The sequence below is a fragment of the Suricata suricatta genome, chromosome 5, assembly GCF_006229205.1.
Source record: "Suricata suricatta isolate VVHF042 chromosome 5, meerkat_22Aug2017_6uvM2_HiC, whole genome shotgun sequence".
In the NCBI taxonomy this organism is placed as follows: Eukaryota; Metazoa; Chordata; class Mammalia; order Carnivora; family Herpestidae; genus Suricata; species Suricata suricatta.
This window is the reverse complement of record NC_043704.1, coordinates 100,401,835-100,426,869: the sequence shown is the minus strand read 5'-3', so window position 1 is coordinate 100,426,869 and position 25,035 is coordinate 100,401,835. Positions and strand designations below refer to the sequence as shown.

The window sequence follows — 25,035 nt, the reverse complement described above, 5'->3', positions numbered from 1 at the left end:
TAATTTTTTAAAATACATTTAAGCTGTTTCACTTTTATTTTTCCTCAGGTAAGTTTTAATTAGAAAGGTTTTCCAAGTCCTTAACTGTGATTTAATAAAAGCAGCTTCAAACATTGTACATTTAGCCATGTGCATTCTTCAAATACTCAATGATAATTTAGATACTTGATTTTCCTTATGTGCAGACATATTTTAAAAATAATAATAGTGGCACCAGGATGGCTCAGTGGGCTAAGCATCAGATTCTTAATTTTGTCTTAGGCCTGATTTCATGATTCGGGAGTTCAAGCCCCACATCAGGCTCTGTGGTAAGTGTGTGGAGCTTGCTTGGTTTTCTCTCTCTCCCTTTCTGTCTGTCCCTTCCCCACTTATGTTTGTTCTCTCTCTTGCTCTCTCAAAATAAATAAATAAGCTTTAAAAATAAAAGAAAAATGTGTAAGTAAAATTGAGAGACACAGTCATTTGACAACTAGGAACACAGGCTCAAAAATAAGAACATATTTAGAAAGTAGTGAAGGTTTTAGGCGAATTACACTTACTTACTATGTACTTATTAAGGGAAGAACTTTAATAAATAAATAATACAGACTAAAATTTGAAACTGATGATTTTATGGCTTAAATTAAGGATTTCAAACTCTGGAAAATTTATAGAGCACATTGGAAAAATATGTATATATATTTTTATAAGATTTATATACATAATTAAGTAAAATTTTAAAAATATTTCTATTTGGGGTAACTGGGTCACTCCGTCAGTTGAGTGTCCACCTTCAGTTCAGGTCATAATCTTATGGTTGGTGAGTTTGAGCCCTGTGTTAGCCTCTGTGCTAAAAGCTCAGTCTGGAGGCTGCTTCGAATTCTATGTTTCCCTCTCTCTCTGTGCCTCCCTTTTTCTCTGCCCCTGCTCCCTTTATATCCCCCCTCAAAAAATAAACATTAAAAAATATAATAATATACAATAAAATCTTTATATTTTTCATTTAACTTAAAGAATTGTAGACCTTAAACTGTCTTATGAATTCAAGACTAACAAAGATTTGAGACATAATGTAACAATGTATTTAAACCATAATAGATGTTTCCAGGATAAAAGTAATGAAATTACTTGAAGTTTTTTCATTATTAATCTAATTACCATGGTTGACTCACTGTGTCTGAGATTAAACTACATTGGTAAACATAGAGAGGCAGTTCCTTTATAAATGAATCGAATGGGTAGAAAACTAAAAGTATATATTATCTGGGCCATTTTCCCAGTATTTTCTAAATCGGAATTCTATGTGATTTATTGAATAGTTTGTGATATCTAATATACAATTTCATTTGAATTCTATGGTAACTGAGAAGTAGGATTATAGACATTGTCATTTAACAGAATAAGGAAATAGAGTAGTGACATGAAATAGCCATGGTCATTAACATAGGAAGTGATTAATGCATTACTGGAAATGTCATACAGGCTCAAACAGTAAAGAGTCACATAGATATACAGAAATCTCTTGGACTAGTAATTTTCTTCCTAGCTGAACACATGTTATTTCCAACAGCAGAGTACCCAACGGTCCTAGCTTCTCAGTATTTGAAACACTATAGCTGGAAAAATGTCATGTTGCTGATTGTATGCCAAGCTGTCACTCATTCTGTAGCACCTTCTAGTAGAAATGACTTGACCTCCATTCTCAGGGAAATTGTCACTGAGATTAAATAAACTTCTCTGTAGCATGTGAAGTCATCTATTGGCAGATACTCTACTTTTTTCCAACTTTCAATTTCCTCCATGATAATTGTCAAGTAGTCATTGAAAATACAGTTTATACTCTAAGATAAGTTGGACCTAGCAATAAAGACTCTTTATATTCAACTGTTTTTCTAAAAATAAGATTTAATTAATGTTTCACATTTAACATAATTATGTACACCACCCTATGGTATAAAATGTTCTAATTTAAAAAGGAGCAGAAAATAGACCATTATAATTGCAAATTTATTTTACCATATCTTTGCTGACTTATCTAACTAAAAATTATTGCTGTGACTTGCATATCCTGAGAAATTATGCCATGAACAAAATCTTTCTGCAAAGAAAATGCCAACCGAAACATTTCATACTTAGAAGATATGTTTAATAAGGTGTTTTCCCTGAGATCAAATTAGGAGTTTCATAATTTTACTAAGATGCACAAAATCCTCACCTTAATAGCAAGAGGTGATACATGTTGAGGTGAGGGAAAGTGGAAGGATTAATGTGTTTTCTTAATACTTATCTGCGTATTTGGTTATTTATATAATCACCTCAAAAGTCACATAAGTAAGGAGTGCATGCATTGTGATGAACACTGGGTGTTGGGTGGACGCCAGGAATCACTATATTGTACACCTGAAGCTCGTATTGCACTGTATGTTAACTAACTGGAATTTCAATAAAAACTTTAAAATAAAGTCACTTAAAAAAATAAATATGTATTAGAACTATGGATTAATTATCATAAATATGGTAGTTCATAATGAGAAAAATAATGTGTTTTGCAACATATTGGTTTTGAATGGAGCTAGAATTATTGTTTTTAAAACATACTACATTCTGAAAAAGCCTAAAATCAAAGTAAATCTAAACTTTAGAATAAAATTACGGGGCAATATCTACTGTGTCATCTATATTAGGGTGAATATATTCTATTAAGAAAATAGGAAGAAATATTATTATTATTATTTTCAAGAAAATTGTTTCTGGATTTCCACATTCTCTTTCCTTAAGTATCTTACTTTGTCTCCTGATTTTTTAAATAGCCACAAACTAGTCCACTTAATTGGAAACTGAATTTTCAAACATAGTGCAGACTATGAAATCAATGATTAAAAATATATTTTTAATAAATGTAAAGGAATCTTTAATTTAAAAATTTTGAAAAATACTCATTTATTTTAATTTTTTAAATTAATTTATTTTTTATTTTATATTTTTTATTTGGGTGAATCATGTGTCAGTGAAGTTCCTACCAAATATCATAAATAGCAAGAGTTACAGTTTTTGTTTTTTTATAAGTATGGAGTCACTTTTTGATGTTACTTTAAGTCCTAGTTTCAGAAGTGGAATCATGAACTATCCATGTAAATAAGTCCCAGACCCAGAAGTTAGTGGTTCCATTACCTCAGTATAGCAACAGCAGGAAGTCGTCCTTGTCAGAAGTTACTTCACTGAACTCCAGACTAAAGGGGAGGATTTTGCTCCCACTGCCAGTTATCTTTGGTCCCAATTGCCTACTAACATTTATAATAATGAGTACTTCTAGAATCTTTCTTTACTGGGCAATATCTGCTGTGTCATCGCTGGCTGAACTATTTTGGACCTACTTGTCTGTATATCATTTTAACCCTGATGTATTTTTTCTAGATTTCTTCTGGGCACACAATATCAGAATTTCTACCATAAACCTGCTCGAATTTCAAAAGAGTTTTTTATCTCCAGGTCTCCAAAACTCCCTTAGCTATCATTGAAATGATGACAGTAATGTCAAAATCAGCTATTTTAAAATTTAATGAAGCTTTCTTTATAAATTTTATATGTTAACATTATTCTGTCGCTATTAACACATCATTTTCAAAATGCACTTCTTAAAACTCTAAGTATATTATGCCTATTTCTACATTACAGAGAGCATGCAAGATACAGAAACTCTACAAGATATTTGTTTTAGAAACAAACTTATGAGGCAAAAAGATGAGACACCCAAGCCTTAAATTAGTAATGAATAATTTCACAGGGCTGGACTTTCTGTAGGTTTAAGATATTTCTTGAAGTTGCCAGAAGCTAATATATTTTAGCATGTTTTTTTTATAATTTAGACGTTGTATGCTAGAGTAGCATAAAATGAGAAAATAGTCTAATACACATACACAGGTATATTTACATCAAAACCAGCAAAACATACCCAGAACTTTTACATCATTATTTCTGCAATTTGTAACATGGTTGTAGCTAGTATTTATAACTTCCTTCTTCAATTACCCATTTCATATTCCCTGTGTCTTTATAAAGTAACTTGGCTAGTCTTTTTCTTTGCTTAGTAGGGTGACCCAAGAGTATTCTCCTAAAGTATCTGGCCTCTTGCAGTCCTTCTTGTATTGAGGAGAATATGATTTTTATCACATGGCCTTGGTGTATTAAGCAGTGCTCCATGGCATTTCTTGCATTCTTTACACACTTCTCTTTAATCCTATCATATAGCAGCAATCAGGATCAATCAGCATAATTCGCACAGAAACACTTTTATTTGCCTAATGATTTGCTGGCTTGAAGATTTGTAAGTAGCCAGGTGACAGGCTCAACTTCTAGTTTAATGGAAAGATATCAGTATCCTCTGTAGAAAGCACTTTTTTCTGGAGAATTAAAGCCTAAAATTGTGGTTATGGAAAGCATCAATACCAACAACAAAAAAAACTCACTCAGATGTCCAGGAGTAATATTAAGCAGAATCAATCCCATTTCTACCCTTAGTTTCCCAGACCCATGAATTGGGAGTTGGAAGAAATTGCATTTTCTATAGTTCTTTTATTTCAGAGTCACAATTTGTGAGATATTACAGTAGTCTAGGAAGGTATTGCCATCCTGCTGGTGGTAAAATTCAATCTTCCACAGGCCATTCCACTGTCATATCAGGCCATCTTTTTTAATATGATAGTATGATGGTTAATTATATATGTCAACTTGACTGGGCCATGGGGTACTCAGATATTTGGTTAAATATTATTTAGGATCTGTCTGTGAAGGTTTAGGAATGATATTAACATCTGATTCTGTATGAGTAAAGCAGATTTCCCTCCACAGTGTGGGTGGCTTCATCCAATCTGTTGAAGGTGTAGATAGAATAAAGAGGCTGAATAAGGAGGTATTCACCCTCTTCCTGTCTTCAAGTGAGACATCAGTCTTCTCATATCTTCAGGCACAGTTGAGGACATGGACTCAGAATGGATCTTATACCATCTTGAATTCCCAAAAGATGAGCACTCTTCCATGTTTCATTTGTTCCAATGTGAATTACCACTTCAGAAATAAGCATAATGGTGAATAAGACATTCCGTACATCTGCAATGGTTGTTTCCATAGAAGCATTGTTGTCAGGAAAGTAAAACCAATATATGGACTAAGTAACCAATTCAGTGAGAGGTATTTTGAACTCCATAGAGTACTGTCATTCCCCTGATGGAAATTGTCTAACCTGCTGCCCAATGTCTGACTGATCTGTGTGCAGGATGGTGTCATATGCAGCAATAGTATTGATTCTGCTGATTCGACAAGGGTTGTAGCTAGAGAACTTTTATGATTGAGCTTATTTAGCCCATGGATAACCTTAATCCTAACCATGATAGCCACTTCATTTATAAACCCTGGACAAAGATGAGGTGGCTGGGGAAAGAAGCTAACTAGTAATCAAAGAATGGACATTTTACCCTATATTTTCTATCTGGTTATTAAGATTCAAACTATAAGTTTGTGATGGTATATAGAATACATCCTTGCTCTTTGCCTAGCCCAATGGAATTTCACAGTACGTGTGCACAGCTTAGCAATTCTGCAAAGATTGAAGGTGATTCCTGTGCAGATTTCTGAGCTTTTTATCTGCAAAGCTTCCTTCTCTCTTCTCTTATTCACAAATTCCAGTACGTCAACTTTCTTGAACTCTGACTTCTGTCTCTTTGGTACTCAGCATACTCCTAAAAATGCTCACAGGTACGAAAGCAAGGAAATGACAGGGCTCACTTTGTTTCTTTTCTGTAACAGATTAAAGGCCACAGTAGGTATATGGATAGCTATATATATATATATATGTATATGCAAGATGTGTGTGTATGTATGTGTGTGTGTGTGTGTGTGTGTGTGTGATGCATTATGCCTGTAAGAAGTCCCAAACACAACAAATTTCACACATTTTTTTAGTCCCACTGGCACATACATCAGTCACATTTCTACAGGGGTCAAGAGGATTAATTTTCTGGAGTATAAATTATACAACTCCATTTACTCACCTTTATACAGATAGTGCCAAGACCTGTAAATTATTTGTGATGTGTTCTTTTACACCCAATACAATTTGTTAAAACCTTAAATGTTTAAATCCTTCCCACTGGAGCATAAGAAAAGAAAGCCATTTTGACAGTTATTGCATGACACAAAATAAACAATGTCTTATAATAAGGTTGAAGAAGAGGTTGAGGTTGATCTCAGATGAATATGTATGTATCATGAAAATATATCTCCTCATCATCAATTTTCTAATCCTCTTTCGAGTCATACCATCATCAAAATTCTCCCCATTGCCTATGAAACAATGTGGATATAAATCTTTTGCCATGTCTCCTTCCTGGAAAAATTAATGATCAAGTGAACTACTTTAAGTTCTGCCCTCTGGGAGAACTTCCTTTCACCACTATCCTCTAGTGCCACCCATAATCAAGACACAAATGACTTCGTAGTCATTTGGTCAGAGGGAAATTCATACATAGCTATATAAGTCAGGGTTCAGAGAAAAGAGACAATCTAGCCTCATGAGAGATCATGGAAGCAAGAATCACTTGCTTGTGTACCTTACCATGTGTTCAGGTCCTGCTTGAGGCCACTTTTGTAAACATTAGTCCGCCCTGTATCTGTGATTTCACTTTCCATAGTGTTAATTGCCTGCTGTCAACTGCAGTCCAGAAGCAGATGAGCCTCCCTTTGACCAATTATCAGAAGATCAACAACAGCCTAAAGGTACCTCACAGTGCCCATCATGTAGACATCTCATTATTTCACATCCTCACAATAAGAAAAGAGATATAGTATATGAGACATCTTGAGAGAGACTGTATTCACATATTTTTGCAGTATATTGTTTTAAGTGTACTATTTTACTAATAGATATTGTTGATAATCTCTTACTGTACCTAATATAAAAATTAAACTTTACCAGAGGTAAGTACTTATAGGAAAACACATATATACATAGGGTTGGTACTATTGCTGTGTCAGGAATCTGCCGGGAATCTTGGAACAAACCCCCCAACAGATAAAGGCTACTCTATGTTATTTCCAGTTGATGACGGAGCGCTGCTATGAATAACTATCTTTATGATTTGGTACATCAGGCAACACCTACTACATATTTAGTAGTTCTAATTAAAGAATAGCTTACCAGTCCATGGTCAAGAATTCAGTCGTTACAGGGCTCAGTGGCAAGTCAGAATCTATTTCTTAAAAGGGGAACATTTTTCTACAGAGAAGGTTAGATCTCCAGAATTCCACAGGGACTGCTCTGTTTCACTTATAGGGACAAAGAAAGGAAAAGTTTAATGCAATGTGATTTAGCAATCTGGCATTCCCTGAAATTGTATATAATTGTAATGTTAAATTATGCACAGTGTAGTTAGTGTCCTATTGTGCAAGCAATAGAATGCTCAGAAAGCAAACTAATAGATAGGAATCAGTGTTTTATTATTTCACTAAAGAGGTCAAGAGAATTGTGCTGCTAACTGCAACCTGAGCATATTTTAAGACAATTAAGTAATAAAAATGGACATATTAGTAAAAGCCAGAAGTTCCTTTGGGATAAATAAAAAGACTGATGTTAATTGAACAACCTTTGTGATGTAAGTTTATGTTATGCAAATCTTAATAGTAATCTGTCTAGCAAATTATCATTAAGAATACAGAATAGTATTTGTAGGTCAAAATAGGAAATGATACAATTTTAATACATAAATTTCATTTTGGTACTGTAGGCAAAAGCAAAGTTGTCTGAAGGGTCTGTCATTCTCAAACGCTAATATATATTTCCCCTTTCTCTAACGTATATTTGACAAAACAATCCATATATTTCTATAACAGCATGGTATTCTTGGTTTCATATTATATTCTATTTCTTAAAACTTAAAGTTGCAGCTGAAACAATGCATATGATGAAACATGTTTATTTTTAATTTTTTAAATATTTTTAAAGATGGAGACCAAGTATGAGATAGGGAGAAGAGTGGAATGGGGAGGGAGAGAGATAGAAAGAGAGAGACACAGAGAGAGAGAGAGAGATTGAGAATCTTAACAGGCTTCAACCTCACAGCAGGGGCCAATGTGGGGCTCAGTCCCATGATCCCGGGGATCATGTCTTGAGCTGAAATCAAGAGTCAGATGCTCAACCAACTAAGCCACATGTTTAGATTCAATTAAGCATGATCTATCCTGGAAGAATTAAAGAGACACTGTAAAATATATCTTTTTTGAAGTAAAGGAAATAGAAAGCCAAAGACCATACAGGCCTATTGTATTGCAACTTAACCTGAAATATGTGTCATATTATGTGTATATTTTCAGAAGAAAAATAATCAGACTTCTAAGCACACCGGAGGAAGATGTTATTTAAAATAATATGTGTACATATCATATTTAACAAAGGTCTTAAATTACTGTATTTTAAAATTAGGATAAAGTTATCCTTTCTTGTCTCGGTCTTTTACTGAATTTTCTGTGTGTGTGTGTGTGTGTGCGCTCACGCATGCACCAAGCCAGAATAATAATACTTATTAAGAAGCTTAATTTAATTTTAAAGGTAAAATATCCAGTTGTCATTTGATACTCCATTTTTTGTAATGATTTATCGTTTCTTATTCTTTTTATTCTTGGTACTCATACCATACTCCAATATAACTAATATCTGAGAATTAAAATTTGCCTTATAGCAAGCTTGTTTCCAGTCGGTATAAGTTTTTGGAAGCCCACGTCAATATTCCTTGGGTGAAATGTGTATGGCTTCTTCTGTTCTGGTTTTACGCATTAAGTTAGTGATAAAGATCATGTGTTGCTTTTGTGAATAAACCTGAGATCCAGGGGCAAGATTTGAGAATTATTCTTCCAGTTCTAAAAATTAGATCCTTGTCTTTCTGCCATGAGAAATATTTTAATATTTTATGATCACTAAAAGTCAAATTACCTTAAACATTTGGTATATAGAATGAACTGTATTTCTTTTCTTTTCACATTTAGTATTTTTTTAAATTGTTTTGCAGAAAATTGACATATCTCTCCACCCTTTCCTTTAAAGTAGTGTGACAATATTTATGATCGCAGGGAAAGAGTGAAAGTTCAAACCAGAGGTAGGTGCATTCTCTTTTCTAACTTTTATGATATCAAAATGGATCTATAGCATGCTAACTTGTTAGCTTGCAAGTGGTGTGATGTCTCTGACTCTTCAAAGTCTAGATAAGACATGGCTGTATGAAATAAAATATCTAAAAGACATTATAGGATAAAAACCTTTATAACCTTGGGTTAGGCAAACAAGTTTAGATAATATGTTAAAAAGCACAATACATTTTGTGGTGGCTATTTCAATGTATATATCAAAATATTAAGTTGTACATCTTAAATAGATACACAATTTATTTGGGATTATATATCAGTAGAGCAGTTTTTTTTAAGTATAATCAATTTAAGAATCATATAATTTTAAAAATATGAAAATTAAACATTTTATTCTTGAAATTGCACCATTAGAAGAATGAAAACAACAAACCACATGCTAGGGGAAACTGTTTGTAAGCATATACTCATGTACGGACTTGTGTCCACAATTTATTTAAAAAAAAACCTTCTCAAGACTAATAAAAATAATAAAAAAGAAAAATAAAAAATAAGTATTAGATTTGGACAGGCAACTCAACAACATAATATATAAGTTTCAAATAAGCATATGAAAGATGATATAATTCAAGAATGAAGAGACAAATAATTTTTTGCACATTTTAAGATATGCAAATTAAAACTATATTAACAAAAAGTTAAAAGATTAAAGAAGAATGAAAAATTGAGAATTGAAAAGAGAAAATAACAAAATATATAAAACATGGATCAAATAAATGCATAAAATGTGAAAAGTGAAAAATTGGTAAGAAGTAACAAAATAAAACAAGAGTTTCATATAAAAATTTAACCCTATTATGCAAATCATACTACATTATTGTTAAAAGAGACAACTAGATTTTATATTCGATCTAAAACATCCGGAAAATTCATCTTTATGCTGTTAATGATAGACACAAAAATTTTAATGACCAAAATTAATAAAAAAATAAGAGTTAATATGTCCTAAGCAACTATTAAAGGAAGCTAGAAAACAATATAAATATAAAACAAATATATTTTTAGAAAAATATGGAAAAAAACAAGGTGGTAATTATATAATATTGAAAAAGAAAACTATGAGTGTAAACAAGTCTGAACTGAGCACATGAAAGCACAGTCTCAAGGTGTAATAAGTACACACACGTATTATCATTGTGAGAGATTTCGAAGTAACTGTCTCTGAAACTGCTGTGTAAAGCAGACAAACCAATCGTACAAATATAGAAGATTTGAACAATATATATAAAAAGCTTGAGCTAAGAGACCTATAAATTGCCAACCCTTACATAAAATTACGTTGTCATGTCATAGATGTGACATTTAAAAGCTCACCTCATGCTATGCCTTAAGGTAGGTAATAAGGATATCAACAAAGTGATACCAAATACTCTACCAGAACATAATACAGAAATAAATAGTAAACTTTGAAACATAATACATTTGGAAAAAAACAAACAAATGCAAAGAAATTTCTAAATCTGAGTCAAAGAGAAATGATAATGGATGTTATAAAACACTGACAGATAAATAAACGTAAAACAATATAAAGGCAACACTACTGAATGATACCTAAGAAATTTAGATAAAATTTTATTATCTTAAATGTATGGATTTAAAAAATATTTTTTATATTTATATTTATCTACTTCTCTTTTTAGAAGTGAAGGAAGAGACTGTCTCTTTTCCTTTGGATATTTTTTCCTTCTTTGTCAAATATTTGTTGGCCTTATATTTGTGGGTTCATTTCTTTTTTTTTTTTTAATTTATTCTGTTCCATCGATCTATGTGTCTAATTTTGTGCCAGTATCAGATAGCACAACACTGCATTGATGATTACAGCTTTGTAACACAGCTTGGAGTCTGGAATTGTGATGCCTTCAGTTTTGCTCTTCTTTTTCAATATTACTTTGGCTTGGAGTCTTTTCTGCTTCCATACACATTTTAGAATTGTTTGTTCTAAATCTGTGTAGAGTGCTGGTGTTATTTTGATAGGGATTGCGTTGAACGTGTAGATCGCTTTGGGTAGTATAGACATTATAACAATATTTTTTCTTCCTTTTTTATTTAAAAATTATTTAATGTTTATGTATTTCTGAGAGAGAGAGAGAGAGAGAGAAAAAGAGAGAGTATGAGCAGGAGAGGGGCATATAAAGAGGGAGACACAGAATCTGAAGCAGGCTGCAGGCTGTGTGGATAGCACAGAACCTGATGCAGGCTCGAACTCACAAACCTTGAGATCATGACCTGAGCAGAAGTCAGTTCCTTACCAGACAAAGCCACCCAGGCACTCCAACATTTATTCATCCAATCCATGAGTATAGAATGTTTTTCCATTTCCTTGGGTCTTCTTCAGTTTCTTTCATATTTTTCAGCATAGAGATCTTTAACCTCTTTGGTTAGGTTTATTCATAAGTATCTTATAATTTTTGGTGCAATTGTAGGTGGGATCAATTCTCTGATTTCTCTTTCTGCTGCTTTATTGTTGATGTATAGAAATGCAACTGATTTTTGTATGTTGATTTTATATCCTATGATTTTGCTGAATTTATGTATCATTTCCAGTGTTGTTTTGTGTTCTGTTTTTTTTTTTTTTGGTAGAATCTTTAAAAAAGACAGCCTCTTCAGCAAATGGTATGGTGCTGAGCAAACTAGAAAGCAACATAAAAAGGTTGAAACTGGACCACTTTCTTACACCTTACACCCTAAATTCAAAATGGATGAAAGACCTAAATGTGAGACAGGAAACCATCAAAACCCTGGAGGAGGAGATAGGCAGTAACCACTTTAACCTCAGCTGCAGCAACTTCTTACTTTACTGTCTCCTGAGGCAAGGGAAACAAAACAAAAGTGAACAATTAGGGCCTCATCAAGATAAAAATGTTGTGCACAGTAAAGTCAAACTAAACTAAAAGGCAACCAACAGAATGGTAGATATTTGCAAATGACATATAGGATAAAGAATTAGTATCCAAAATCTATAAAGAACTTACCAAACTCAACACACAAAAGACAAACAATTCCATGAAGAAATGGGCAGAAGACATGAATAGACACTTTTCCAAAGAACACAACCAGATGGCTAACCGAAACGTGAAAAGATGCTCAATAACACTCATCCTCAGAGAAATACAAGTCAAAGCCACAATGAAATACCACCTCTTTCCTGACAAAATGGCTAAAATTAACAACTCAGGAAACAACAGATGTTGGCAAGGCTATGGAGGAAGGGGAACACTTTTGCACTGCTGGTGAGAATGCAAACTGGTGCAGCCACTCTGGAAAATAGTATGGAGGTTCCTCAAAAAATTAAAAATAGAATTACCCTATGACCCAGCAAATGCACTACTAGGTATTAATCCAAAGGATACAAAAATGCTGATTCAAAGGGGCACATGCACTTGTATAGCAGTGCTATCAACAATAGCCAAATTATAGAAAAAGCCCAGATGTCCATTAACTGATAAATGGATAAAGAAGGTGTGGTATGTATATATAATGGAATACTAGTTGGTGATAAAAAGAATGAAACTTGAGGCACCTGAAGGGCTCTGTCCATAAGCACCCGACTCTCTTAATTTCAGTTCAGGTCATGATCTTTGTGTTAATAGTGTGGAGCCTGCTTGTGATTCTCTTTCTCCCTCTCTCTCTGCCGCTCCCCTGCTCGCTCTCTCTCTCTCTCTCTCTCTCTCTCTCAAAATAAATGAACATTAAAAAAAAAGAATGAAACTTGCCAATTGCAACAATGTGGACAGAAATAGAGTGTACTGTGCTAAGTGAAATAAGTCAGTCAGTGAAAGACAAATATATGATTTCACTCATATGTGGAATTTAAGAAATGCAATAGATGAATATAAAGGAAGGGAAGGGAAAAATAAGATAAAAACAGAGAGAGAGGGGCAGAGCATAAGAGATTCTTTAAATTTGTTTAATGTTTATTTATTTTTTGAGAGGGAGAGAGAGACAGACTGTAAGCAGGGGAGGGGCAGAGAGAGAGGGAGACACAGAATCTGAAGCAGGCTCCAGGCTCTGACAGAGCCCAATGTGGGGCTCAAACTCACGAACTGTGAGATCATGACCTGAGCTTAAGTTGATGCTTAACTGACTGAGCTACCTAGGCGCCTCAAAGCATAAGAAATTCTTAAATACAGAGAATAAACTGAGGGTTGCTGGACAGGAGGTACGTTGGGGGGTTGGCTAAATGGGTGACGGGCATTAAGGAAGGAATTTGTTGGTCTGAGCACTGGGTGTTATATACAAATGATAAATCACTGGGTTCTACTCTGGGAACCAATACTACACTGTCTGTTAAGTAACTTTAATTTAAATAAATTAATTTAAAGAAAAAGAAATGAAGGAAAACATCACAGACTATACCCAAGGGAAGTAAAAGAGAAAAGATAATCAATATAACAAAAACCTACCACTCTAAAGAAAAAAAGATTGCAAAATTAACAAAATTCTGGTAAATCATCCAAGGACAAAGGTGTATGTGCACTCAAACACACACACACAAACACACACATCTCCACCCCCCAATCACACATACCAATAATGGAAAGTGTTTCAAAGATACAGGTATCATAGAAAATAAAAAAGCATTGTGCTCATATATTTGGAAATATTCATGAAATGGTGAATTTATTGAAAAAAACACAAATAACCAAAATCATTCAATAAGAAATAAGAAGCCTGAAGCGAAGACTAAGCACTAAAAATATTGTATCATTTGACTGGAATCTTCTCATGTATACAGACATATTTTGAACATTACAAAGAGATGTAGATAATCAATGTTTATATAAACTATTATATTTTAAAAAGAGAAAGACATTTCTCCAAACAATTTTACAAAATGAAAGATAGTTTTACCAAAAAAAAAAAATAAATGAAGCATTATGAATCAATATATATCAATGGGTAAAAAATACATCATTACCCATTAGGACTTACTAAGAGATATCATAAGTTCTAACATTTAAAATATTTTATGTATTTAAGTAGAAAACAATAGCTTTCATCTTAATATGTGTATAAGATGTCACTGAAGTTTAATGTTCATTTATAAAGTTTGTCTCAGAGGACTAAAACTAGGGAGAAACGTTCTTAACAGAGTACCTCAAACTCAAATAAACAGCATTATAAATCATGGTGATTTAAAAATATTTTACTGAAGTCAGAAATAACAAAATAAGTTGCTGTTAACATTTTTCTCTGTATAAGATTTTATGGAAGAAAAAAGTGGTTTTTTTTTTTATAGCTCATATATTTTCCTTTATACAATATCCAAGAGAATTTGCAGACAAACTTAGAAATAATGAGAGAGTTTAGGAGGCTTGCTTAAGTCAAACTAGCATATAAAGTCAGTTTTCTGGAGCTGTGTGCCAGCAATAACCAACCATAGGGAAAAATAGTTATTATGAAAAAATTTATCCCTTTCAAGCTGGCAACAAAATACATTAAGTTCCTTAGAATAAACCTAGTAAAGCTTAGCAAAACGTTTTCAGGAAAAAAATATTTTAAGAACTACTGAAAGATAACAAACAACTGAATATATATAAAAATGTATAATATTCATAAAATATGTACAGTCCTCTAATTAATCTCTACATACCATGCCATTATAATTATAATTCCAATATAACTTGAAACAGCAAGGTGCCCTAAATAATTAAGGCAATTTTGAGGAAAAGGAAGAGGAAAATTACACCTACCAGGATTATTATAAAGTGTTAAGAATTAAAATACGGTTAACACTGGTTTAACTAAGGGAGAACAAGATGACCGGACCACATTATGGAGAAGCAGATCTTGAAAGTGTAGGAAAGTCAGAGTTGCTGTATAGCACTGAAAGGAGATAATGAATGTGTGACATTTATTGAAACCTGCTTTTTCCTTAATATGTGTTTACTGTTTCTAATCATTCAAAATGTTAATTGGAAGGATGGTTAAAACAACTAGTGTGTGAAGAATTTTTGCCAAATTTATTAGGCTTATTAATTTGTTTGGCCGATCAATGATTAGGTGAATAAGTTGAAATCTCCATAATGGTGGAGGAAGTGTCATTTTTTTTTTCCCTGTAGGCAAACTAAATTTTGCTAAATTCCCATTGTGTTTTTATTAAATTTACGTTTTCTTTTTAACATCTTGTTGAATTAAACCTTTTGTCATTTGTAACATTTCTTTCTCCATACTGTCTTATGAAAGTCTTTTTATTTGATGAATATAGATAAATGTGTATTGTTGCTAGTATTTGCCTGATATAACTTTTAATTTTCCTTTACTTTCAACATCCCTGTGTTTTTAAAATTTTTTTAAATGTTTATTTATTTTTGAGAGACAGAGTATGAGTGAGAGGGGGCAGAGAGAGAAAGAGGGGGACACAGAACCAGAAGCAGGCTCAAGGCTCTGAGCTGTCAGCACAGAGCCTGACACAGGGCTTGACCCCACATACTGTGAGATCCTAACCTGAGCAGGAATTGGATGTTCAACCAACTGAGCCATCCAGGCGCCCCAACATTCCCGAGTTCTTATGCTTTAAGTTATTCTCTTGTAAACTGCATGTAGTTATTTTTTTAATATATATAGATACAATATTTTTAATATATAGATACAATATGAAAAATCTGTGACTTTTAAAACATTCTTAACACAAAGTATCCATATTTTATACAGTCCTTACAAGACAAAGGCTTTCCATTTATTTCACTGTAACAGTTGAGAAAACTAAGGCAGAGATTAACTTGCTTTAAAGATGCATGGTTTAGAACTTGGTGAAGAAGATATTTGACCCAGGGGTTTGGCAAATACTTCCCCCCCCACACACACACTCACACACACACACACACACACACACACACACATAAATGAACCAAAAGCTTTTGTCTTCTACCTACTGAGACTGAATGTAATACTATATTAGTGTTTGCATGTTTACGTAATGATATTAGTATAGTAAAATATTTCAGTGTATTTATATGTTTTATAATTTTTCATATTATTACAGGAGAGCGAAGTAGAGAGCAATTACTTGTGATTGCAAGTTTTTATCAAAATTCCAGTTTAACATACAGTGTAATATTATAATATTTCAGTCATGCAATAAAGTAATTCAGCATTTTCATACAATACCTGGTACCCATCCTAAGTGCCCTCCTCAACCTCCATCACCAATCTCACCCATCCCCTCATCCAACTCCCTCCCTAACCATCAGTTCTCTACAGTAAAGAGTCTGTTTCCTGGTCGGCCTCTCCTCTCTTTTTTTTTTTTTTCCCTTTGCTTGTTTGTTTTGTTTCTTAAACTCCACAGATGAGTGAAAGCATATGGTGTCTGTCTTTCTCTATTTCATTCAGAATAACATCTAACTCCATTGATGTTGCAAATGGCAAGACTTCATCATTATTATTCTTTAGATTTTATCTAGGGGAGCCTGTGGCTCAGTTAGCTAAGAATCTGACTTCAGCTCAGGTCATGATCTCAGGGTTTGTGAGTTCAAGCCCCATGTCATTCTCTGTGCTGACAGTTTAGAGTCTGGAGCCTGCTTCAGATTCTGTCTCCCTCTCTCTAGCCTCCCCTGCTTATGCTCTGTCTCTCTCTTTCTGAAAAATAAATAAACATTATTAATTTTTTAATTCCAGCCTTCTATAGAGGCACCTGGGTGGCTCACTTGGTTAGTGACAAACTTGATTTCTGCTCAGGCCATGATATAGTTTTTTAGTTCAAGCCCTGCATTGGCTTCACACTGACAGTGTGGAGCCTGCTTTACATTCTCTCTCTCACTCTTTTTCTGCCCCTCTCCTACTGGCTCTCTCTCTTAAAAATAAATAAACATTTTTAAATTTTCTATAAAAAATAAAATCTCCAGCTCTCCTAGATTTCCAGCTTGTGGATACCAGGTCATGGATCTTCTCAGAGTCTAAATTAGGTGAAGTAATACCTTATAATAAATCTTTTTGTATATATGTAAATGTACGTATATATATACACATATGTCTGTAAGACGTGTGTGTATATACATGCATCTGTATGTCTGTGTGTATATTCTATTGGTTCTACTCTTCTGGATAAGACTAATACATTTTCTTTAGTAATTTAGTCCATCAGGGGACATAAATACATAAATAGTTTTAAAATGGATGGAAATAATTAATACAGAATATTTGTCATTTTTCTTCTTCAAAATCACTTCCCTGACCACACATACCCAGGTGCAAGCTTTCATAAAAAATAATTTCTTACTTGCTTAGTTGCCCATTTTATTTTTCAGAAACAAAGAATAATAATAATGGCTAATTATTGAGAGGAAAGTGTAAGTGGGAGACGAGTCCGTAGTTCCCAGGAGCAACATGGCGGAGATGAAACAGCACATATGTTTGTGTATGTGTGTTGTGTCTGAGAGAGAAATGTAGAGAGGAAGACAAGAGATTTGGAGGCATAAATGAAAAATGCAGGCAACGTGTATAAAAGAGCCAAAGAGGTTGAACTTAATGAAGATTTTGGAGGAAGATTTTAGAGGTTGATTTTAATGAAGATTTTTGAGAGCAGCTGGTGGCAGAAAGATGTGTGTTTCTGATACTATATATGTATGGTGGCTGTTTAAATTTACTTAAAGATATTTTTTTTTATGCAGTCACTCTCTCCACTTTCTCTTCAGTTGAATGATTGTCCTTTTACCTTTCGGGTTATGTAAGTGTTATGTTTCTGTGTCCTGTTGTATAAATATCAGGTCTCAGAAATACACTGGGCCATCCACGATTTTGCAGTTCTATCATTGTACTAAAATCCTTAACTCCGAGGTGAGAGGGAGGAACAAGTTGAGAAGCGTCACCATTATGGAGAACGGTTAACAGATGGAGAGAGTGTCACACGCCTCCTCACGGGCTTTCCTACTCAGCTGTTCATCCCCTTCTTAGGACGGCAAGAGCCCTTCCTTTTTTTTTTTTTTTTCTTAGAGACTTTGTCTTTAGGTTATGAATTTCCCAGTATTTCATTTTCTCTTTGCTTATACTAGTATTACTACAAAAATTTATCATTTTAACCTTGTCAGATTTTTCCATCTTTTCTTGTTTTTGAATTTTTTTCCATTTGAGTTTTCCTTTGGTTCCATTAATACTCTCCCTCAAGTGTTGTTTATGTTTTACTGGAGTTTCATTAAATGTCCAGATGAAGTTAGACTGAATTGATATTTTATAAAAGATTTGATCTTTTTAAAAGTTTACTTATTTGAGAGAGAGAGAGAGAGAATGAGTGGGCAGAGGGGCAGAGAGAGAGGGAGGGAGAGAGAACCTGAGGCAGGCTCTGCACTGTCAGCACAGAGCCTGATATGGGGCTCGAACTCACGAACCATGAGCCACGGACACTTAACTGACTGGACCTCCCAGGTACCCCAAATTTCATCTTTAAGTCCATGAGTATAATATCAATTTCTGATTGTTGCAGTAGTTTATGTCCTCTGAGACTGTAATAAAGTTCCTTTCATGTAAATAGGTCTTCTGTATTACTTGGTAAAGTTGCTTATTTCTAAAAACTTTTATCTAGGGGAGTTTGTGGCTAGAAATAGATCTCAAAATAGATTTTTGAATATATTTCTGCCAGAATTGTATGAGATGAGTTGTAGGTGTCACAGATTGGAAGTCAGGAAACTAGTTAGGTATTTACTAAAGTGGTCCAGCAGAGAAATAGCCAGAGAATAAATGAAAGTGATTATGCAGGGCACGGACTTGAAAGTTAAGTAGTTGCTGTTAGATCGAATTGTTGGAAAATAATTTGGTGTTGTGCAAACTGTAGAGAATGCACTCAGGATGATGTACCTTCAATGGCAGGATTGTGGATGCTTAGCCTTGAGGCTAATCCTTCAGCACCTCATGTGATTCCATGAGCTATGCTAAGTAGTTCCATGTTCCGATTATGTTAGTGAGTTGTCTTTTATTACTCATACCTAAGAACTTGACAAATATCCACAAAAGCAAAGGAAAAATAGAATAGGGATCCAAGACTGAGTACATGGCAAAGAGACAAAATTCTGAATGAGATTGTATCATGTTTCCTTGACTTTTGAATATATCTGATTTGATCCTATATGTGTCAAGTTCAAGAAATACAAATGTAACTCAGGACCTCATCTCTCAGACCTGCCCTTTAGCAATGCTCTCACTCTATGTCCTTACAGCATGGCCTAGCTGTAATCTCCTTTTTCTCCCTAACGTTATTAAACTGACATCTTACGTCACCTTTCTGCTTCAAGTTTTTACATCTCAAATCTGCCTCATATGTTAGCTAGAGGCTAAATTACCTGAAGAGATAACATTAATCATGTTTCTCTGAAATCCTTTCAGTAGTTCCTTGTCTTGTCTGCAAAATGAGGAGAAATCTTTTCTGGAGAGAATCAAAGCTCTGCCATGTCTCACCACATGGTCTTTATGGCCTCACGCTTTGTCCATTGGTTTCTAGGTCTCTGGTCTGGTTGTGGTTTGCTATACATACTTCACTGTGTTATATATTTGAACCTTTATTCATGCTGTCCTCTTAGAGTAACCTTCCTTGCTCATTCATTTGATAATAACATTTCTCTTAGGTAAATGATCTCTAAGGGGGACTAAGTGCCTATGGAAAACTTCCCATACCACGCTATACAATCTTCTATCATTAATTCCACATTTTATTATGTATTTTTCTACCTGTAAAATATTGATTTCTTTGATTCTTCCAGAATGTGAATATCTCTGAGGGCAAGAAATGAATCGCATTCATGTTTGGTTCCTGTTATCAATCAACATTAACATTAACATTATGAGAGGCCTGTGTGGCTCAGCCAGTTAAGCATCTGACTTTGATTTTGACTTAGGTCATGATCTCACAGCTGTGAGTTGGAGCCCTGGGTTGGGTGGGCTCCATGCTGGCAGTGCAGAGCCTGCTTGAGATTCTCTCCCTCTCCCTCCATCTCTGCCCCTTCCCTGCTGAATTCTCTCTCTCTCTCCCTCTCTCCCTTTCTCTCCCTTTCTCTCAAAATAAACTTAGAAAAACATTATGTTATGTGGCACATTATAATGCTTAATAAATGATGATTCTGTCATTTCAGGCAATGTAGAAGACTGATTGAAATGTGAAGATGAAGTTAGATAATGTTTTTTTGAAAGCATGTTATCCACAACATCATCGACGATAAACTCCAAAATATCATCTATGTTCTAGTTATCATTACAGTTATCTTCAGAGTGCTTAGAGCTGAAAAGAATGACTTAATATTAAGACATGCATATTTTTAGGGATTGTCTATATTCCACAATGTAGCAACAAACTTAGTGATTCTTACTTACAAAAGAATGTTAGTACAGTTTGATGAAATTTTGGCCACTTAGCAGAGTTACACAATATTGTTGCATTAAAATATGATTTTTTACTTATATTTTAATTTCTTTTTGCTTTAGAAAGAAATATCATTGCAGGTTGAGGTATTGCTTGTTTTGTCAATGCCCTGTGACATTTCAATTCAGTATAAGAGTATTGGAGAATTTTATTAGAGTTGTACATGAGAAAACCATGATGCCTAAAATTTTGAATTTATCAGATTTATAACAGGATTTGGAAATACATATTCAGGTACCAAACAGTTTTGGGAAATATAAAATACATATTTCATATATGCATAAAAACATAAATTATTGCATTTGTGAATACAAGACACCAAAATACAACCATATCTGTCAGTTTATATTATATTGCCCCTGTTTTAGGCATAAAGTATTATAAAATCATCTTCTGACCCATTTTATTAACTGTGGGAAATTAGTTATAACATTGCTTATGGCATTTTGATACTTTTAACTATAAATTTATATTTGAATCCCTCAGAGGCAAGCACCAATTATTATGTTCTAATCCAGAGTGTTAAAAGATACAAATTGCTTCTCAGATAATTTTAAGAAAACTGTTACTCTATATCCCCTCATTTCATGGTAAGTAAAAATGCACCTATCTAAATGTGTTTGGTATAACTGTATTATACATCCTTTATTGCATCATAGAAAATTTCACTTCAAAAAATACATATGAATTTTCTTCATTATTGCAGAAATATCTTCACTTTACATATATTAGTACATCATAAATTAGTAATTATAAAACCTTTAATTTTCATTTAAAATACTTATCTGTGATATTATATATATATGTGTACTTTGTCACCTATTCAATGCTGGAAATGGAAATTTGAAATTTTCCAAGTAGTAAATATATATGTATTTATGTTTGTATGTGCACATGCATAGCTATTCAAGTGTAGGGGTGAAAATACTTCTCTCCATGCATGTATGTATATGTGTTTGATAAATACTGAGGGTATAATAACAGATGTCATTTTAAACAGATGTAAAGCATATTAGGCCTACTCTCTAGAATTGCTGGTGTTCGTATTTTCTCTGACCTTGAATAGTACCAGTCTTCCTATTGCTTTACTTTGTTTCCACCCCCTTTTCTTCCTTCAATTTTCTTTAGAACCAAGGTCAGACCTTCTATATCAGTTCCCTACAGAGTAAGAAATGGCTTATGAGAAAGTACAGACGCTGTTTGGGGTTAGAGATACAGCTTAAAGGGAAACATCTAAAGACAAAAAGTTGGAAAGGCCCAAAGGTTTCATGTGCTACCCTTAAAGGAAAAAAAAAAAATGAAGTTCACACGGATACTAAAACTATATATGAGTTGATTTCAACTTTAATGGAAAGTTCTTTCAGAGTCTGATAGGAGAATTATAAGTAATTGCAATTTTAAGAAAGTTCTTGCTTATTGTTACATGAGAACTATATTATGTTTTTTATAATATGTAACATATTTGCCTATATTATCCTTTATTGCTTTAACTATTCAAGTGTCCAAAAGCAGTTGAACAGCTCATATAGAGTCAATGATAATTCAGTTTGTGAACTGTTGTGGTCTTACATGTGAATGAACAGGGAAATGTGAAGCAAATCACAGTGTTCTTGCTCCTGACACCTAACTCTAAGATGAAACATGTTTAAAATACACACACACACACACAGAGTTATACAATAGAGTTTTATAGTTGCATATGATATAAGAAGTTCATATAATATGGAGAAGATCGCCAAATATGTCAGTTTCTTAGAGCTGCCATAACAAAGCACTACCAAATGGGTGGCTGAAAACAATAGAAATTTATTTTCTCATAATTCTGGAGGGTGAAAGTCTGAAATCAAGGTAGAAGGGCTTTTTATAAATGGCTCTTATTATTTTGAATTAATTTCCTTCTATTTCTTATTTGTTGACTTTTTTTTTGTTTCTGAAAGAGTATTGAATTTTGTCAAATGTTTTTTACTGCACCAACTAAGATTAACATGTACTTTTTTTCTTTTTTGGCTCCTCCTTCTGTTAATGTGATATATCACATTGAGTTACACATGTTGAAACCTCCTTGCATTCCAGAAATAAATCCCACTTGGTCCTGGTGTATAATCCGTTTAATGTACTGTTGAATTGGTTTGCTAGTATTTTGTTGAGGATTTTTACATCAGTATTCAACAGGGATATTGGTTTGTAATATTTTTTTCTTATAGTATCTTTGCCTGGCTTTAATATTAGGGTAGTACTGACCTCATAAATAAATTTGAAAGTATTCCCTCCTTTTCAAGATTTTGAACAAGTTTGAGAAGGATTGTTGTTAATTTTTCTTTGAATGATTGGTATAATTCTCCAGTGAGGCCACCTGGTCTTGAGTATTTTCTTTGTTTGGAGGTTTGGATTACTGATTTAATCTCCTGACTAATATATGTCTTTTTTTTTTTTTTTTTCGTGAGTCGGTCTTGGTAAACTGCATGTTTCTAGGAATCTATCCATTTTTTCCAGGTTATCCAATTTGTTGGCACAGTGCTTTAAGATCTTTATTTCTGTAGTATCAGTTGTAATATTTCTTCTTTACTTCAGATTTTTCTGTTATAGAGTATTTTATCCTTTTGCCTTAATATATATTTAAGACATCAATTCTGTTGATCCTTTCAAAACACAATGCTGAGTTTTGTTGATTTTTTTATATTCTAACCTTTATTTCCTTCCTTCTGCTAGCTTTGGGTGTCGTTATTTTTCCAGTTCCTGTAGTGTATAAGTTAGATTGTTGCTTTGAGATCTTTTTTCTATTTATTTATTTTATTATTTATTATTTTTACTTTTAAGGAGAGAGCGTATGAGAGTGGAGAGGAGGGGCAGAGGAAGAGAGAGAATCCTAAGCAGACTTCATGCTCATCATGGAGCCCGATAAAGAGCTCAGCCTCACAACCCTGGGATCCAAGCCGAAATCAAGACTCTGATGCTCAAGGGACTGAGCCATGCAGGTGCCCTTTGTTCTTCTTTTTGGATGCAGACATTTAATCATTGTAAAGTTCTCTTGTACTATTGCTTCGACCACATCCTAAGTTTTGGTATATTTAGTTTAGTTTTCATTTATCTAGGTATCTTTTCTAATTTCCCTTGTAATTTATTTTTCTACCTGCTGACTACTCAAGAGTATATTGTTTAATTTCCACATGTATGTGAATTATAGTTTTCCTTTTGTTATTGATTTCTCATTTCACTGAAATTCTTTAAAGCAGTTATTTTAAGTTTGTCACTAAATTCATAGATCTCGATTTATTTAGACTCCGTTTCTGGAGATTTTCTTTTTTCTTTTTACTGGACCACATTTTGCTGTTTCTTCACTTGCCTTCTTATTTGGGGGGGGGGAGGAGGGATTTATCTTAAAAAAAAAATCAGCCACACCTCCCCCCGCTTTACAGACTGGCTTACTGTAGGGGAAGCTCTTTACCAATCAGCATGGGTAGAGGTTCTAGAAGCTTCTCACACCATTGCTGGGGCTGCGTTTTCCCTAGGCTTGTGTTGATAGTGTTCCAGTTAGAGAGGTCCGCCTGTTTCTCCTTGAGGAGCTCCTCTTCTCTTCCGCCCTCTGGTGTCTGTCCGCAGTACTGCAGCATCTGCCGCGCAACCGCTCATTGGCTCCCCCCGCAGGACGCGAGCAGAGTTTTCCCGCCCGCGCTCCAGGTCTGGCGGGTCCGCCTCGGGAAAAGCTGGAACGTTCGGCATAGTTCAACTCTTCTCTTCTTCTCCTACTTCTGGGACGAGACCCGAGCTGCACACTTTCTCTAATTGCGCGGGGCTGTGACGCCTTAAGGTAAGGGCCCCTGAGGTAAAATGTTCACGGCTTTTTTTTTTCAACCCCCTTCAATGCGGCTTTTCTTGGCTTAGTCCTTGCCTTAGGTACTGTGACTTTTTAACTAGTTTCTGGAGTTGTCATAAAGGCTTTGCGGATCTTGTGCTGGTGTTCAGCTTCTCTGTGGAGGAAGAAGACCGGGGCTTCCTTACTCCGCCATCTTCTTGACCGCACTCAGCTTTGTTTTCTTTTGGGGCCCCTCTCCCTGGTTTGCAGATTCTTGCCGGATCCCTGTGTCCCCCCGGTTCTCCCCGGGTCTGTGTTGGGTGTCCTTGCCCCATCTTAATAAGGACAGTGGTCATCCTGGTCCGGGACTCATCGATAGCGTTTTGTTTTTCCTTGATTAAGTCTTCAAAGGCTTTGGCCCCGAACGAGCCACACCTGGAGGCAGGCGAGGTGCGCGCGTGAGCCCGGGGACTGACGAGCACCTTTCAGCCCCAAAGCCCGAATAAAATCCGGGACTGTATGTTTTTGGTAAATGTAGAAATAAGGAGACTATTTATTAATAATAGAGAATTCCGAAACGAAAAATAAAATAGTTAAAAGAGCAGTTATCATTTTGTTTAAGGTTAAAATGCATTAAGAACCATTTTAATGCACGGTAAATTTCCGAGCTGTATAATGACCCACGATGATGAAAGATATCAGCAAAACCAGTACCCTGAGAAACAAGAAA

The 25,035-nt window shown here is 34.3% G+C and overlaps 1 pseudogene; it reads right to left on the bottom strand.

The window, feature by feature from the left end:
• Window positions 1-24,123, bottom strand: part of LOC115291223 — a 44,736-nt pseudogene extending 20,613 nt beyond the window's left edge.
• Window positions 24,124-25,035: the final 912 nt, after the last annotated feature.